The sequence below is a fragment of the Triticum aestivum genome, chromosome 2A, assembly GCF_018294505.1.
Source record: "Triticum aestivum cultivar Chinese Spring chromosome 2A, IWGSC CS RefSeq v2.1, whole genome shotgun sequence".
Taxonomy (NCBI): Eukaryota; Viridiplantae; Streptophyta; class Magnoliopsida; order Poales; family Poaceae; genus Triticum; species Triticum aestivum.
In genome coordinates this window covers 282,033,944-282,052,832 of record NC_057797.1, presented here as the reverse complement: position 1 = coordinate 282,052,832, position 18,889 = coordinate 282,033,944, and positions in this window count along the sequence as shown.

Sequence of the window (18,889 nt, the reverse complement as noted above, 5' to 3'; positions counted from 1 at the left end):
AACCGGGCCCGAGCGCGTAGGGAGGCCGAGTTAGCCGCACAACATCAGGCTCGGTAGCTCACGCCGGTTCGTCCAACCATTTCGATCGAACCTGGTGTTACTTCTAGTTCTTTGGGGGTGCCTTGCCTCGTCCCCGCTTTACGCAACGTGCGCTTGCCCAAGGATTTCAAAGGCCCACGCAAGGTACCAAATTATACGGCGGATCAACCACCAGAGACATGGGTAGAGAGCTATGAGATGGCCATGGAAATGCTTGATGTGGATGACATGGCGTGTGCAAAATACTTCACCATGATGCTTGAAGGAACGGCCCGTACTTGGTTAAAAAGCTTGCCCGCTAATTCTATCAGTTCATGGGCCCAATTACGAGCACGGTTTATCAACAATTTCAAGGATACCTGTAAATAGCCTATGTCGATAGTGGACTTAGCTGCATGCATCCAGGAGGAAGGAGAGTCAACGACTCATTGGGTGCGCCGGGTTTCACAAGTGTTGCACTCCTCAGACCGCATCAACGCTGACACCGCAGTATTAACCCTAGAAGGCAACTGCCGGTTTGGGCCCCTGAAGTTGAAATTGGGACGGATGAAACGTCATTGCACCGACATGGGGACCCTCATGGCCACTTTGGTAAAATATGCTGATTCTGATAGTACCAAGGATCCCGAATCTGATGATGACAAGACAGGGAAGGGGAAGAAGAACAACAGCTCCAAAGGTCAGCAGCATCACTGGGTAGGCAATGGCGGAGGAGGCAAGCGTAAAGCGGATGGCAACATGGATTTTGTGGCTAATACCAACGTACAGGACAATGGCCAGCGGCGCAAGGGTAGGCCGAAAAATCTAGTGGAGCGCCCAACCCCAACCTAAACCGCCTGAACTATCTGCTAAGCCAGCCCTGTCCAAGACATGGGACGAAGGAGGAGCCAGCAAACCACCTTTGGAAAGATTGCTTTATTATGCAGGAGTTCAAAAATTCTAATAATTTCCGGTATGATCACGGATCTGGCGGTGGCTCAGGGTCCGGGCCGGGTTACGGTGGAGGAAGTTCCGGTTCAGGATTTAATGGTAATCCGGGCGGACATAATGGTCAAAATAGTCAGAACAACTAGGGTGGTTACAACCAACAGCAGCAACAGTCAGGTTACCAAAGCAACCCAAAGCAGTTGAGTAATGGGCAGTACCATGTCTTTACCACTAGCTTGGACAAGCGAGACCGAAAGGTTCAGAGGCGGGCAGTCAACTCTGTTGAACCGGCCACACCCCGTTATCTATGTTGGTCTGAACAGCCAATCATATGGAGCAGAGAGGATCACCCACTCCAGGTCTATAATCCGGGTCAGTTGGCTCTGGTGGTGGCGCCTCAGGTGGGAGGTTATAAGTTCACCAAGGTGCTCATGGATGGAGGGAGTAGCATTAACATCCTATACTATGAGACCTTCCGTCGTATGGGACTAACAGATAAGAATCTCAAACCGTCCAATACAGTATTCCACGGTGTAGTGCCTGGCAGATCAGCATATCCCGTTGGTAAGATAGCTCTTGAAGTGGCCTTTGGGGATGATCATGATTCCAGGTCGGAAACATTAACGTTTGAAGTGGTAAAAATCCAAAGTCCATATCATGCCCTGTTTGGGCGTCCGGCATACGCCAAGTTTATGGCTCGGCCCTGTTATGTGTATTTGCAGCTCAAGATGCCGGGTCACAAGGGGACAATAACGGTTCACGGAAGCCACAAAATCGCTTTGGAATGCGAGGAAGGAGATGTGGCTTATGCAGAGTCGGTTTGTGCCACCAGGAGTTGAAGTACTATAAAGACAATGTTGATCCGGCGGACATGACTCCGTTGAAGAAGCCAACTACGGAGCATGATCCGGCCCTGAAGTTCAAATCGGCAGCAGAAACTAAGCTTGTTGACTTCGTACCTGGCGATTCGTCCAAGCAGTTCAGCATTAGTGCCAACTTGGATCCAAAATAGGAAAGCGCGCTCATCGAGTTCATCCGTGAGAATCGGGACATTTTTGCATGGAATCCCTCTGACATGCCAGGTGTACTGAGGGAACTCGCTGAGCACACACTTAATGTGGATCCTAAGTACAAACCGGTGAAACAATTCCTCCGCCGGTTTAATGAAGAAAGACGCAAGGTGATTGGAGAAGAGGTAGCCAGGCTCTTAGCAGCTGGTTTTATTGTTGAAGTTTTTCACCCTGAGTGGCTTGCCAATCCGGTGCTAGTCCTTAAGAAAAAGGCACCTGGCATATGTGTGTGGATTACACAGATCTTAATAAAGCTTGTCCAGCAGATCCTTTTGCCCTCCCCCGTATTGATCAAATCATTGATGCTACGGCGGGTTGTGAGCGTTTAAGTTTTTTGGATGCATATTCTGGCTATCATCAGATCAAAATGGCAGTTAAGGACCAGGAGAAGACGGCATTCATAACTCCCTTTGGAGCCTTCTGCTATGTGTCTATGCCCTTTGGGCTCAAAAGTGCCCAGGAAACTTATCAACGGTGTGTACAAAATTGTCTTCACAAGCAGATTGGCCGTAATGTACATGCTTACGTGGATGATATCGTGGTTAAATCCAGGGAGAAGGAGACTCTGGTTGATGATTTGAAGGAAACCTTTGATAACCTAAGGACGTACAAGATGATGCTTAATCCGGACAAGTGTGTCTTTGGTGTACCGGCGGGCAAGTTATTGGGTTTTCTGGTGTCCAACAGGGGAATTGAGGCTAATCCGGAGAAGATCACAGCCATCACCTCCCTGGCTAAACCGAAGTGTATCAATGATGTTCAACGCCTGGCAGGCCGGATTGCCGCGTTAAGCCGGTTTATCAGCCGCCTTGGTGAGAAGGCGATCCCTTTGTATCAGATGTTGAAGAAGACAGATCAGTTCGTCTGGAGTTCTGCTGCTGATGAAGCATTTGAGGACTTAAAGCGACAATTAGCCAATCCGCCTGTGCTCGCCGCTCCCATTGACAAGGAGCCGTTACTGCTATACGTTGCTGCTAATGCTCATGCGGTCAGCGTGGCTATTGTGGTGGAACGAAAGGAGGCAGGTAAGGAGCATCCGGTTCAATGTCCGGTCTATTATATCAGCGAGGTACTCATTGAGTCCAAGCAAAGGTATTCGCATTGGCAGAAGCTGGTGTACGGACTTTTTATGGCAAGCCGGAAGCTTAAGCAATACTTCCAAGGGCACCCAATTACGGTGGTCAGTTCTGCTCCTTTGGGAGATATCATCCAGAACCGGGAAGCAACTGGCCTGATTGCAAAGTGGGCTATAGAGCTGGGGCCGTACGGTTTAAAATATGTGCCTCGGACAGCGATTAAGTCTCAGGCACTTGTTGATTTCATCAATGATTGGACGGAAATGCAAGCACCTGAAGAAAAACCAGATCATACGTATTGGACCATCCATTTTGACGGATCCAGGCAGTTGGAAGGCTCGGGGGCTGGAGTCATATTAACTTCCCCACGAGGTGATAAGTTTTGTTATGTTCTCCGTTTAATGTTCCCTTGTACTAACAATGCAACTGAGTATGAAGCCTTGCTCCATGGTCTTCGGATGGCTAAGGAGATGAATCTAAGTCAAGTTAAGTGCTTTGGTGATTCGGACCTTGTGGCTCAGCAAGTGTCTGGCACTTGGGACTCCAAGGACCCACTCATGGCAGCATATCGTCATGAGGTGGATATTGTTGCAGGTTATTTCAGAGGCTACCAAGTGGACCATGTGTACCGGCAGAAAAATGAAGCGGCGGACGCTTTAAGCCGGCCGGGCTCTCAGCGCAAACCGGTCCCACCCAATGTTTTTCTGGATGTGCTGCACAACCCGTCGGTGAAGATCCCTGGTGAAGAGGATTTGGCCATTCCTGATCCGGAGGCTCAATTGGTGGCAGTTCTTCATGTTATTCCGGATTGGACGCTTCCTTATCTGGCATACATGAACTGGGGCGAGTTGCCAGAAGATGAGATTCTGGCCCGGCAGATAATCCGGCGATCCAAGTCCATGGTTGTCATCAACGGTGAGTTGCATCATTGCAGTATACCAAGAGCTTTTCAACGTTGCGTGTCTCCTGAAGAAGGCCGTGAAATTTTGCGTGAGATCCACGAAGGAGATTGTGGTCACCACGCCGGTTCAAAGTCTCTGGTGGCTAAAGCGTTTCGCCATGGTTTCTATTGGTTAACTGCTCATGCTGACGCGAAGGATCTGGTCAGACGATGTGATGGTTGCCAAAGGTTTTCAAGACGTGCTCATGTACCGGCTCAAGAATTGAGGATGATTCGAATTACTTGGCCGTTTGCGACTTGGGGCTGGATATGGTTGGGCCTTTTAAAAGGTCCAAAGATAAGAAGACCCACCTCCTGGTGGCGGTGGACAAGTTTACAAAGTGGGTGGAGGCAGAACCTGTTAGCAAGTGTGATGCGGCCACGGCGGTTCAGTTCATCAAAAAGGTGATTTTCCGGTTTGGCTTTCCGCACAGTATTATCACAGATAATGGTACCAATTTATCCAAAGGTGCTATGAAGGAGTTCTACGAACGGGAGCACATCCGGCTCGACGTTTCATCAGTGGCACATCCACAGTCCAATGGTCAAGCAGAAAGAGCTAATCAAGAGATCTTGAAAGGCATCAAGCCCCAGCTCATGGTTCCTTTACAGAGAACGCTGGGTTGTTGGGTAGAAGAATTACCATCTGTGTTATGGAGCATCAATACAACACCCAACAGATCAACATTATACACACCGTTCTTCATGGTTTATGGAGCGGAGGCGGTTCTCCCCAGCGATATCCGTCATGACTCACCTCGTGTCACGGCTTATGTTGAAGCGGACAACGAGACAGCACGGCAATATGCTTTGGACCGGTTGGATGAAGAGCGTGACATCGCAGCCGCCCGGTCGGCGATTTACCAGCAGGGTCTTCGTCATTATCACAGTCGCCGAGTCAGAACCAGAGCCTTCCAGGAAGGAGATTTGGTGCTTCGGCTCATCTAAGATCAGACTGATATGCATAAGCTATCCCCACCTTGGGAGGGGCCTTTCATGGTCAGCAAGAATCTGCACAACGGGTCATACTACCTGATCGATATTCGAGAGCATAAGGACTCATGTACATCAGAGGAAGAGACTAACATGCCGTGGAATATAGCTCATCTTCAGCCTTACTATACCTGAGCCATTGGCTATACTTATGTACATACAATGTATATATTATGATTAAGTATAATAAACCGGAACCTCAGCTAAAGCGGGGTATCTGGTCTTTTACATCATGTGAGGTTACACGGAGTTGCTCTAAAGCGGCCTCCGGTTTACCCCTCGAGTTCGCTTTGCTAAAAGCATCATGTTATATCACTTGGAGGATTGGTCGTGTCCGAACCGATACCATGCCTCTTGATAGGCGAAAGCCACCAGATCACTTGGGGACTTGGTCATGTCTGAACCAGTCATGCCTCTTGATTGGCCTAAGGCCACAGAATCACTTGGGGGCTTGGTCGAACCCGAACCATGACCACGCCATTTGGTCGGCATAAATGCCACAAGAATCACTTGGGGACCTGGCTAACTAGAACCATAGTTACACCTAACGGGAGCTTGGTCGTGTTTGGCCATGGTTACGCCATGTGATCAGCTTAAATAAATCTTTTTTGGCAAACGTTTTTGTAGTTGCTTTTGCTTCATACTTTTCTTTGAAGGTTTTTTCTTGCTTTTTATTGTGTTCTTTAAACCGACAAAGTTTTTTAACCAATCAATTGAAGGAACACAGTTCACGTCAATCCGGAGACTATTTGTCCGGTTTGATCCTTGTTGTTAACATCCTCTTATGGAGTAACACGGTGCTCATTATAACCCGGCACAGTTTACATGGTAACCAGTGTCATATACATATACAAGAGTTGTGATTTCCTCCAACAACGTGGGTTTGCAAAAGCTCCGCTTCAAGGTTGGCCAAGCCAACTTCACACTCAATGGTGGCAGAAAGTATTTTGGAAAATTCATTACCATAGGAAGAACAAGTTATGCGTGAAGGCATATCAACATCAAAGGTATCAGCTAGCCTATTACAAGGCAACATGGTGCCCATAATAACATAATTGTTTTGCACAAAGGAGAGACAGTTTTAAAACCGGCTTCCGGTTTAAGCTTGGCCACCGGCCTGGCCTGATGGTTGTGGGTCATCCTGCGTCGCTTCAGCTTCCGTTTCTCTACCCAGTGGCTGAAAATCCACAATTGTCCAGTCGATTCCCATCAATGCTTGAAAAACAGTTTCGTCATGAATTAGCGAAGACGGGTCAATATCGGGAGCGTAAGTTGCTTATGGATTGGAGGGATCAGGTTTTCCGATTCATGGATTGGTGCAGCTATTCGCTTGTTCTGGCTGTCATATTGGGCTTGATAATGAGACAAATCTGCTTCCTCAGCCAGTTGGCAAGCTAACGGACGTACCTCCCGGTTTATGGCTCACAGATCCGCTTCACCAAATTCTGACCCGTCTTCCTTCAAACTGGGATAACCTTGAGCCGCTTCAATAGGATCAAAATCCGGCACCCAGGCTTTTGCCCGGATTAAATCATTGATTGCACCGGTTCGAGCAGCAGATTTCTTCAGCTCTTCAACCCGGGCAGGAAGCACTGACAGTTTCATCAAAGTATCTTGAATCAAAGTGGGCGCCGGTTTGTTATGAGTCGCGGTACAGATGATCCGCTGGGCACCAATATACAATTGTTCAACCAAGGTATAGGCGGCTTTCAATTTCTTCCGCACATCTGACCCCAAGTGACCAATGCGTGTCCCTGAAATACCATAAAAGGTTAATAAACCGGCGACTCTGTAAGAAGGCAGAACCAATTTAGAAGGCAAGCTGGCTTACCAAAGATAGTAGTGGTCATGGCATGAACGTGTCGCTTTATGCTGGTCAGTTCATCCGTCACTGGTTTTAGTGCAGCCTCGGCATCCTCTGCTCGTTTGATCAAAGCGGACTTTTCAGTGGCCCAATCTGCCCGTTTCTTCTTGAAGTTCTCCTTAAGTTGTTCCATGGCGCTTAAGGCACTGGCCAATTCCTCTTTTGCCTTGGAGGTTTCAGCCTGTTGGGTTTTCAGGTTTTCTCGCAGATCAATGACTTGGCTTTCTTTTGCCTTCAGCTCCGCCTGCAGGCATACAGATATATGTTTCAACAAATCGGTAGAAGGATTCAAGTACCAACCACATAACAAGTTATGCGCTTAGCACTTGGGGGCTAATGCATATTCGATCTTCATCTTTCAATTGTTTACAAAGTCCCAAGCTCAATACAAGTATTCAACTTGGCACTTGGGGGCTAATGGCTATTTGATCATATGTATTCTGATGCGGCAGTTTCAATTATTTAAAGTACCGGTTTAACTACGCTAAGTTGAACCGGCCCTTGGGGACTACATGAGCAAATTTCAAAGCATCAAGAGTCATATTATTAAGTCCCGGTTTGAAAGAATATTTCAAATCGGCCCTTAGGGGCTAGGAGAGTCAGCAAGAATGAAAGCATACAAGCAGGAAGGAGCATATGGAAGTTACCTCATATTTATCCTTCATCATGTTAACCAGACCGACTTCATAGTCACGGCTGGTATACAGCCGGTTCAGATAGCCGGAATGGATATCTTGGGCGTTCAGAGCAGCGTAAGCCGTCAGATCAGCATTCCACTTGCCTTTGCCAAAAGCAGCTAATTCTTCCTTGGCAGAATGTTTGGATAAAGCGACATGATTGCTTGGCTCAGTATGGCCAGTGCCAGTAATGACAACTTCATCATCATTGGTACCGCCGGTTTGCACTGGAGCTGTTGGCTTATCAGTAGGTTTTGCGGGACCGGTGGAGCTTTCAACCTGGAGGGAACCTGTGGGTTGATGGATAGGACCTGAGGTATCAGTAGGTATTTCCTCAGCAGTAAGATCATCATCTGGCTGCGGTGGATCATTGGGAATATCCTCAGGAATAGCCGCTTCAAGATTGGGTGTGGTGCCTGGTTCAAGAATGACATCTTCTTCGGCCGCTTTATCCAGACGGGCCTTCTTGCTCGGTCTAGGTTTGGCCCTGAGAAGAATAACAAAATTAAATACAACATATATTCTAAGGCAATATACTACAAACGTCACAATAAATATAGCTTACCCAAGCACCGTTTTGAGCGGTGGGAGCTGAGTAGCCGACGACTCACCAGAAGATGAGTGGGAAATAACCTGATAATCAGAGTCAGACGGATTAAGAGGTTGACGAAAGCAGCCCGCTTTAGGACAAGCACTGACAAGCGAATTAGAGACCTCGGAATGACGTTTCCGAACCAGACTGTTCGGTAAACCGGCGGAGGTAACTACCTGGCCGCTGTGCCGGGTGGTGCGGCGAGCTTCGTGTTGTTGAGTCTTCATAAGAAGTTTAGGATCCAAATAAGCAAGAGGATAAGAAAATTTAACTTTCCGGTTTGCCTGACGGATTTTTTGTGAAGGCAAAGTTTCTGAGTCGGAAGAGAGAATAATTACCTCTGCAACATCCGCATGGCTGGCTTCGGCATCATCCTGACAAATATCATCATCAATAAGATGCATGAAAAATAAACCAAGTGAGTCAAGCTCTACCTCAAAGTCCGGATTATCCACCTCGTCATCGGGGGCCGGATTAGAAGATGCAGTGGTTCTTTTCCGGTGGGCAGTCTTCTTCACAATTTTAGTTTTTTGCCGGGTTGCTCTTTCCGGTTTATCTGTTTTCTCTGGTTTCTCCTGTGGCAGCTTTTTGCTCCAAAACGGATCATCGCCCTGGTTATGCAGACACTGATATTAAAAACAATGACCAGACATATAATAACAGATTCAGCAAAGAGAAAAATCAAAGTCTTATAGCTGGCGGTTTGTTGGTGGCACAGAAGGGAAGCAGGCCAGTTCTAGCGCAGATGTGCTCCGGTTCATTCAGTATCTTACGCACAGCCTCTGTGATTTCTTCACCGGAGAGCTGGAGTCTTGAATGTCGCAGTGGGTCATCCACACTATCAGTATATTCGCACATCAAACCGGAGCGCTGACTAAGGGGCAGTATGCTCCATGATATCCAACAGCGAGCAAGGCCAACCCCTGTTAAACTGTTGGCCATAAAGGCCCTGAGCTTTGACAGCTGAGGAGCATATTTGCTTCTCTCCTGGGCAGTCAATCGTTGAGGAAAAGGATGGGTATTGCTGAGCCGCTCCGGACGAAAGCCAGGCAAGGGATTCTCACCAGCAGGGGAGGTGTCTTTGCAGTAGAACCATGTCTGATTCCACTCCTTGGGGTGACTGTGCAGCTTGGCGTGAGGGTATGTGACCTCTTTCCTTTTTTGAATCGCCATGCCACCCAACTCCATATTAGAGCCATCAGTAAACTCAGTACGACGGTTTAGATGGAAAAGATCTCTGAATAATTCCACTGTGGGCTCCTCTTGAAAGAACACCTCACAGAGCACTTGGAAGTGGCACATATTTGTAACAGAGTTGGGGCCAGTGTCTTGCGGATGGAGTTGGAAATCAGCTAGAACATCCCGGTAGAATTTAGAACCGGGCGGTTTAAAACCCCGGGCTAAGTGGTCTACGAAAACAACAACCTCTCCTTCTCGAGGTGTGGGGGGGCATTCTTTGCCAGGAGCCCTCCAATGGACGGTGTGTTTGCTGCCCAAGGCGCCAATCAGGACTAAATCGTCCAGTTGATCCTCTGTGACGCGAGAAGGGACACAATTGCACTCATACACTTGCTTGGCCATGATGAAATCTACAAAGTACATTGATATGTGCAATGTTAAACCGGAAGCAAATCTATCTAAACCGGAGTTTATAAGCAACAGCATCCCGGCGGTTCAACAAGGGGACTAATGATATATGATAGATTGCTTTTTCAAAGGTGAACCGCCTATGTGGTAAATAGGATACAGATCTAAGGCAAGAATGACTAAGGAAGGTAAAAACAAATTTCATAAGGTCGCAGTGAAATTTTGGATCTACCGCAAGACAAGAAAATAAAAGGATTTAGACCTAAAAGGTTGATCTCAAAGCAATTCACAAGGGACCAGATCAGTGTTTTATGCGCATAAAGGTTTGGTTTGGTAATAGAAGATAAGCCATTACAGAGAATACATCAGGTTTGAAGTTTTATTCATGGGATAAAGAAGAAACAAAGGAAGAACAACGCCAGAGTCTCGATGAACTTCGACGAACGAGGAAACCCTAGAACAGATCTGCGGGGGAAAGGAAAGAAGATTTACCGGAGCTAAGGAAGAAGCGGAAGGTCGCCGCGATGCTCTAGTGTGCTCAGGTTGATGCAGCGGCCAAGGTTGATGCAGAGGACGACGGTGGCGGCGGAGCTCTGAAGCTGGGCGACGCGAGGAAGACGAAGCAGAAGGGGTCGGAGGGAAAGAGAAAGGAAATGACCCTTCGGTCCTATTTATAAAGAAAGGGATATGTCAGGCGCGAGAATCAAGTAGCCGCGAGTTTGGAAACAAAACTGCGGCCATAATTGTCGCATGCTTGTTAACAGGATAAGGTTCTTTATAACCAGTGACGTCACACCGGTCTAACGCGAGTAGAGAAGATGACATCACGGCGGTTCAACAAAATACAAGAAGATGTTGAAGATGAAGATTTTTGCTAAGGATTGACATGAACCTGTTCAAATCAATTTGGGGCCTAATGTTGGGGATATTACTAGTGGGCGTAAACCGGCCAGGACAAGTCGGGTTAACTTCATTAGTAGTTGAGTGTGATAAAAGCCCATGAGGGCAGATGAGGGCTAAAGGCCCACAATCGGTTTAAGGCCTATAGCTATAAACCGGCGTCGGTATGTAACTTGTGTTATAAGTTAGGAATAGTGGAGACCGAACCGGACGCATCTATGAGCCGGTATCGGGACTCTGTAAACCGACGGGCATCCCCATGTATATAAGGGGACGACCTGGCGGCGGTTCAAGGGGAGACAACAACTCGAGACATAGGCGAAGCTTATTTGCTCCCTAGTCGTCGAAACACCCATCAATTCCATCACAACTAGATGTAGGCTTTTACCTTCATTGAATTGGCCGAACTAGTATAAACTCTCTTGCGTCCTTGTGTCCGCTTTAACCCCTTCAAGCTAACCCGTAGCGATGGCTCCACGACTAAGTCCTTTCTCTAGGACATCTGCCGTGACAAAACCACGACACTATGGGTGAGAAGGTCTCATCGTAGTCAACCACTTGAACTTGTCGATAACCCTTAGCGACAAGTCGAGCCTTATAGATGGTAACATTACCATCCACGTCCGTCTTCTTCTTAAAGATCCATTTATTCTCTATCGCTTGCCGATCATCGGGCAAGTCTGTCAAAGTCCATACTTTGTTTTCATACATGGGTCCTATCTCGGATTGCATGGCTTCAAGCCATTTGTTGGAATCTGGGCCCGTCATTGCTTCTTCATAGTTTGAAGGTTCACTGTTGTCTAACAACATGATTTCCAGGACAGGGTTGCCATACCATTCTAGCGTGGAACGTGTCCTTGTGGACCCTCGAAGTTCAGTAACAACTTGATCCGAAGTACCTTGATCATTATCATTAAGTTCCTCTCTAGTCAGTGCAGGCACCACAGGAACATCTTCCTGAGCTGCGCTACTTTCCGGTTCAAGAGGCAGTACTTCATCGAGTTCTACTTTCCTCCCACTTACTTCTCTCGAGAGAAACTCTTTCTCCAGAAATGACCCATTCTTGGCAACAAAGATCTTGCCTTCGGATCTGAGGTAGAAGGTATACCCCAATGGTTTCCTTAGGGTATCCTATGAAGATGCATTTTTCCGACTTGGGTTCGAGCTTTTCAGGTTGAAGTTTCTTGACATAAGCATCGCATCCCCAAACTTTTAGAAATGACGGCTTAGGTTTCTTCCCAAACCATAATTCATACGGTGTCGTCCCAATGGATTTAGACGGTGCCCTATTTAAAGTGAATGTAGCTGTCTCTAGAGCGTATCCCCAAAATGATAGCTGTAAATCAGTGAGTGACATCATAGATCGCACCATATCCAATAGAATGCAATTACGATGTTCGGACACACCGTTACACTGAGGTGTTCCAAGCGGCGTGAGTTGTGAAACGATTCCACATTTCCTTAAGTGCGTACCAAATTCATGACTTAAATATTCTCCCCCACGATCTGATCGTAAGAATTTTATCTTTCGGTCACGTTGATGCTCTACCTCATTCTGAAATTCCTTGAACTTTTCAAAGGTCTCAGACTTGTGTTTCATCAAATAGACATACCCATATCTACTTAAGTCATCAGTGAGAGTGAGAACATAATGATAGCCACCACGAGCCTCAACGCTCATTGGACCGCACACATCAGTATGTATAATTTCCAATAAGTTGGTTGCTTGCTCCATTGTTCCGGAGAACGGAGTCTTGGTCATTTTACCCATGAGGCATGGTTCGCACGTGTCAAATGGTTCGAAATCAAGAGACTCCAAAAGTCCATCTGTATGGATCTTCTTCATGCGTTTGACACCGATGTGACCAAGGCGGCAGTGCCATAGATATGTGGGACTATCATTATCAATCTTACATCTTTTGGTATTCACACTATGAATATGTGTAACATCACGTACGAGATTCATTAAGAATAAACCATTGACCAGCGGGGCATGACCATAAAACATATCTCTCATATAAATGGAACAACCATTATTCTCGGATTTAAATGAGTAGCCATCTCGTATTAAACGAGATCTAGATACAATGTTCATGCTCAAAGGTGGCACTAAATAACAATTATTGAGGTTTAAAACTAATCCCGTAGGTAAATGTAGAGGTAGCGTGCCGACGGCGATCACATCGACCTTGGAACCATTCCCGACGCGCATCGTCGCCTCGTCCTTCGCCAGTCTCCGCTTATTCCACAGCTCCTATTTTGAGTTACAAATATGAGCAACCGCACCAGTATCAAATACCCAGGAGCTACTACGAGTACTGGTAAGGTACACATCAATTACATGTATATCACATATACCTTTAGTGTTGCCGGCCTTCTTGTCCGCTAAGTATTTGGGGCAGTTCCGCTTCCAGTGACCGTTTCCCTTGCAATAAAAACACTCAGTCTCAGGCTTGGGTCCATTCTTTGACTTCTTCCCGGTAGCTTGCTTACCGGGCGCGGCAACTCCCTTGCCGTCCTTCTTGAAGTTCTTTTTACCCATGCCTTTCTTGAACTTAGTGGTTTTATTCACCATCAACACTTGATGTTCCTTTTTGATTTCCACCTCCGCTGATTTCAGCATTGAATATACCTCGGGAATGGTCTTTTCCATCCCCTGCATATTGAAGTTCATCACAAAGCTCTTGTAGCTAGGTGGGAGCGACTGAAGGATTCTGTCAACGACCGCATCATCTGGGAGATTAACTCCCAGCTGAGACAAGCGGTTATGCAGCCCAGACATTTTGAGTATGTGCTCGCTGACAGAACTGTTCTCCTCCATCTTACAACTGTAGAACTTGTCGGAGACTTCATATCTCTCGACCCGGGCGTCAGCTTCGAAAACCATTTTCATCTCTTGGAACATCTCATATGCTCCATGTTGCTCAAAACGCTTTTGGAGCCCCCGTTCTAAGCTGTAAAGCATGCCGCACTGAACCAGGGAGTAATCATCACTACGCGTCTGCCAAGCGTTCATAACGTCTTGTTCTGCAAGGAAAACAGGTGCTTCACCTAGCGGTGCATCAAGGACATATGCTTTCCTGGCAGCTATGAGGATAATCCTCAGGTTGCGGACCCAGTCCGTGTAGTTGCTACCATCGTCTTTCAGCTTGGTTTTCTCTAGGAACGCGTTAAAGTTGAGGGCAACATTAGCGTGGGCCATTTGATCTACAAGACATATTGTAAAGATTTTAGACTATGTTCATGATAATTAAGTTCATCTAATCAAATTATTTAATGAACTCCCACTCAGATAGACATCCCTCTAGTCATTTAAGTGATACATGATCCGAGTCAACTAGGCCGTGTCCGATCATCACGTGAGACGGACTAGTCATCATCGGTGAACATTTTCATGTTGATCGTATCTTCTATACGACTCATGTTCGACCTTTCGGTGTTCTGTGTTCCGAGGCCATGTCTATGCATGCTAGGCTCGTCAAGTCAACCTAAGTGTATTGCGTGTGTAAATCTGGCTTACACCCATTGTATGCGAATGTTAGAACCTATCACACCCGATCATCATGTGGTGCTTCGGAACAACGGACCTTAGCAACGGTGCACAGTTAGGGGGAACACTTTCTTGAAATTATTGCGAGGGATCATCTTATTTATGCTACCGTCGTTCTAAGCAAATAAGATGTAAAATATGATAGACATCACATGCAATCAAATAGTGACATGATATGGCCTATATCATTTTGCTCCTTTTGATCTCCATCTTCGGGGCGCCATGATCATCGTCGTCACCGGCATGACACCATGATCTCCATCATCGTGTCTTCATGAAGTTGTCTCGTCAACTATTACTTCTACTACTATGGCTAATGGTTAGCGATAAATTAAAGTAATTACATGACGTTTATGCTGACACGCAGGTCATAAATAAATTAAGACAACTCCTTTGGCTCCTGCCGGTTGTCATACTCATCGACATGCAAGTCGTGATTCCTATTACAAGAACATGATCAATCTCATACATCACATATATCATTCATCACATCCTTTTGGCCATATCACATCACACGGCATATGTTGCAAAAACAAGTTAGACGTCCTCTAATTGTTGTTGCAAGTTTTACGTGGCTGCTATAGGTTTCTAGCAAGAACGTTTCTTACCTACGCCAAAACCACAACGTGATATGCCAATTTCTATTTACCCTTCATAAGGACCCTTTTCATCGAATCCGATCCGACTAAAGTGGGAGAGACAGACACCCGTTAGCCACCTTATGCAACTAGTGCATGTCAGTCGGTGGAACCAGTCTCACGTAAGCGTACATGTAAGGTCGGTCTGGGCCGCTTCATCCCACGATGCCGCCGAATCAAGATAAGACTAGTAACGGCAAGTAAATTGACAAAATCAACGCCCAGAACAACTTGTGTTCTACTCGTGCATAGAAACTACGCATAGACCTAGCTCATGATGCCACTATTGGGGAACGTAGCAGAAATTTAAAATTTTTCTACACATCGCCAAGATCAATCTATGGATTCATCTAGCAACGAGGGACAGGGGAGTGCATCTACATACCCTTGTAGATCGCGAGCGGAAGCGTTCAAGAGAACGGGGTTGATGGAGTCGTACTCGTCGTGATCCAAATCATCGATGACCGAGTGCCGAACGGACGACACCTCCGCGTTCAACACACGTACGGTTGGGGAAGACGTCTTCTCCTTCTTGATCCAGCAAGGGGAAGGATAGGTTAATGGAGATCCAACAGCACAACAACGTGGTGGTGGAAGCAGCGGTGATCTCGGTAGGGCTTCGCCAAGCTCCAACGAGAGGGAGAGGTGTTACGAGGGGAGAGGGAGGCGCCAGGGACTTGGGTGCAGCTTCCCTCCCTTCCCTCCACTATATATAGGTCCCCTAGGGGGGCGGCCCTAGGAGATCCCATCTCCAAGGGGGGGGGGACGGCCAAGGGGGGACTTGCCCCCCAAGTCAGGTGGGCGCCCCACCCCTAGGGTTTCCAACCCTAGGCGCAGGGGAAGGCCCATGGGGGGTGCACCAGCCCACCCGGGGCTGGTTCCCCTCCCACTTCAGCCCACGGGGCCCTCCGGGATAGGTGGCCCCACCCGATGGACCCCCGGGACCCTTCCGGTGGTCCCAGTACAATACCGGTGACCCCCGAAACTTTCCCGGTGGCCGAAATTGGACTTCCTATATACAATTCTTCACCTCCGGACCATTCCGGAACTCCTCGTGATGTCCGGGATCTCATCCCGGGCTCCGAACAACTTTCGGGTTACCGCATACCAATATCTCTACAACCCTAGCATCACCGAACCTTAAGTGTGTAGACCCTACGGGTTCGGGAGACACGCAGACATGACCGAGACGACTCTCCGGTCAATAACCAACAGCGGGATCTGGATACCCATGTTGGCTCCCACATGCTCGTCGATGATCTCATCGGATGAACTATGATGTCGAGGATTCAAGTAATCCCGTATACAATTCCCTTTGTCAATCGGTACGTTACTTGCCCGAGATTCGATCGTCAGTATCCCAATACCTTGTGCAATCTCGTTACCGGCAAGTCACTTTACTCGTACCGTAATGCATGATCCCGTGACCAAACACTTGGTCACATTGAGCTCATTATGATGATGCATTACCGAGTGGGCCCAAAGATACCTCTCCGTCATACAGAGTGACAAATCCCAGTCTCGATCCGTGTCAACCCAACAGATACTTTCGGGGATACCTGTAGTATACCTTTATAGTCACCCAGTTACGTTGTGACGTTTGGTACACCCAAAGCACTCCTACGGCATCCGGGAGTTACACGATCTCATGGTCTAAGGAAATGATACTTGACATTGGAAAAGCTCTAGCAAACGAACTACACGATCTTGTGCTATGCTTAGGATTGGGTCTTGTCCATCATATCATTCTCCTAATGATGTGATCCCGTTATCAATGGCATCCAATGTCCATAGTCAGGAAACCATGACTATCTGTTGATCAACGAGCTAGTTAACTAGAGGCTCACTAGGGACATGTTATGGTCTATGTATTCACACATGTATTATAATTTCCGGATAACACAATTATAGCATGAATAATAGACAATTATCATGAACAAGGAAATATAATAATAATCATTTTATTATTGCCTCTAGGGCATATTTCCAACAGTTTGACTGCACCCGCCACGCCCGTGCCCGCCCCCCTCAGCGGCATGGGACGCTGCCGTGGACTACTACCTCTTAGCGGTGCCAGTTGCCGTCCTCCTGCGCCCCGCCCGTCAATTGCGCGACGACATGATATTTGATTTACAAGTGAAGAACATTTTGTGCTGCGTTGAAGACTTCAACAACGGCGTCCCGGAGGACGACAACGATAACGACGGCGCGGCACGCCGCCTCCGCCGCCGCCGGAAATAGTTGTTTTGGGGTTTAATACTGTATCTTGAATTCTCGATCATATGAATATAAATTCGCAGTGTGACTGAATGAAAGATATGGTCTGAATGAACTTGCGTTTTTCTCTCTTAATGTACAGACTTATCAAATGATTTTATTTTCAAAAAAACGTCAATGGTTTTTAAATATAAATCACTCATCGCAAACGTTTTAGTTAGAACACACGTATGCAAACCGACAGCTTCCCCAGGAAGCCAAGGGAAAATGTGCCGAGCAGGATTTCTACATCCCTTCAACGCAAATGGTTGTTTTGTATGACCCGTGTGCAACCACATACAAACAATTGGGTAAGATTTGCATATCTATCATTTTGGGTATGTTGGCATTTCTCAAACTGGAAAGATTGACATTTGTTTATATAGTAACATTGCCATTTGTCAACCTTGTAACACTGCAATTTGTCAAAATATGCTGCTACAAATCACTAGCACTATCTAATTTTTGCAACTAAAATCACTAGCACTATTCATATGGACACCACTAGCAGGCGTGAGTTCATGGACGCATATGCAAATGTACCATTGATTACATACAACAAGTCATCAACCCACAACGACAACGAGGATACACGTTGGATTATAGATCATTTCCAACAAAACATTCTAGAAAAGTTTTTCTCACACAACAAATAACAAAGTGATGAAATGAACTTCAGTTCAACCACTCGTCGGTGTTGGAAATGCTTGCTTTGAACCAGAAGTGATTCTCCAGGAAGGGCCAGCTACTGTCAATCTCGAGACCAACGTAGGACTGATCATCGAGGCTGAAGCGGCCTATGTCAGGACCCATATTGGGACGGTAGGGAAGCATAGTAATGTCTAAGGTATAGATACAATTGCTTCTCATAAATGGTAGTAACGTCGTGTCAACAACAGCTAGATCGCATTCCACCATCATTGGATAGTTTTGTCCAATGAATAGCTAGTTTCCTCCAAGACTTCCAATACTGAACCAGGGAGAAGGTGTTGGCGCTAGTACACTAGTATCCATCCCAAATACCCTGCAACAGATGTTGGAATAGGTCCGGAGAGTGCGACCATACGAGAAAACACCTGCTTCCTTAGTAACATTAGCAGTGCCCGTATACAGACAAGAAGAGGTGATCCATCGGAATAAGTTGCCAGGCGCCATTGAGTATATGGGTCCTGCTCGTCCTCATGCTCATGAATAAAATTTGCAAGTATAGGTGGTGGAATGTTCACAGGACCTTGGAAACATAAGAAGGTTAATTAGTAAAAGGAAACTAGCTAACCCGCATGCATGTGGATGAAACAATTATAATTACGGTGGAAGACAAACATACCGAAATCATGAGGATTCCATGCAAAAACAGTGCCACGAGTGGTGGAAGAAAACACAAGAACCTCGTATTGAATTGCATCACAGTACTCATCCATGTATAGAAACTGATTTTTGAGCAATATCCATCGAGTCGACCCATGAAGGACGACAACAAGCTTGTCGAAGATAGCGACAACATAAGCATTCCTATAACCCCAAGAGCGGCTGGGAACTCGACAAATTGCTATCTTCCGTAGATGATAGTTAGCATGATCGTATTTGAACTCACGTAGAATACCGGTGTACTCAACCTCTGGGCAGTCGTCTGAGATTTTTTGAAGTGGAACCCGGTGACGAGTGTACACATTCACAAGTTCCCACTCGCAGTTGTACCCAATATAAACAACCTAATCTCCATTTGCGCCTTCCCAAGCCTTGCCCTCAAGCGATGACATCTTAACATCATACGTATCAT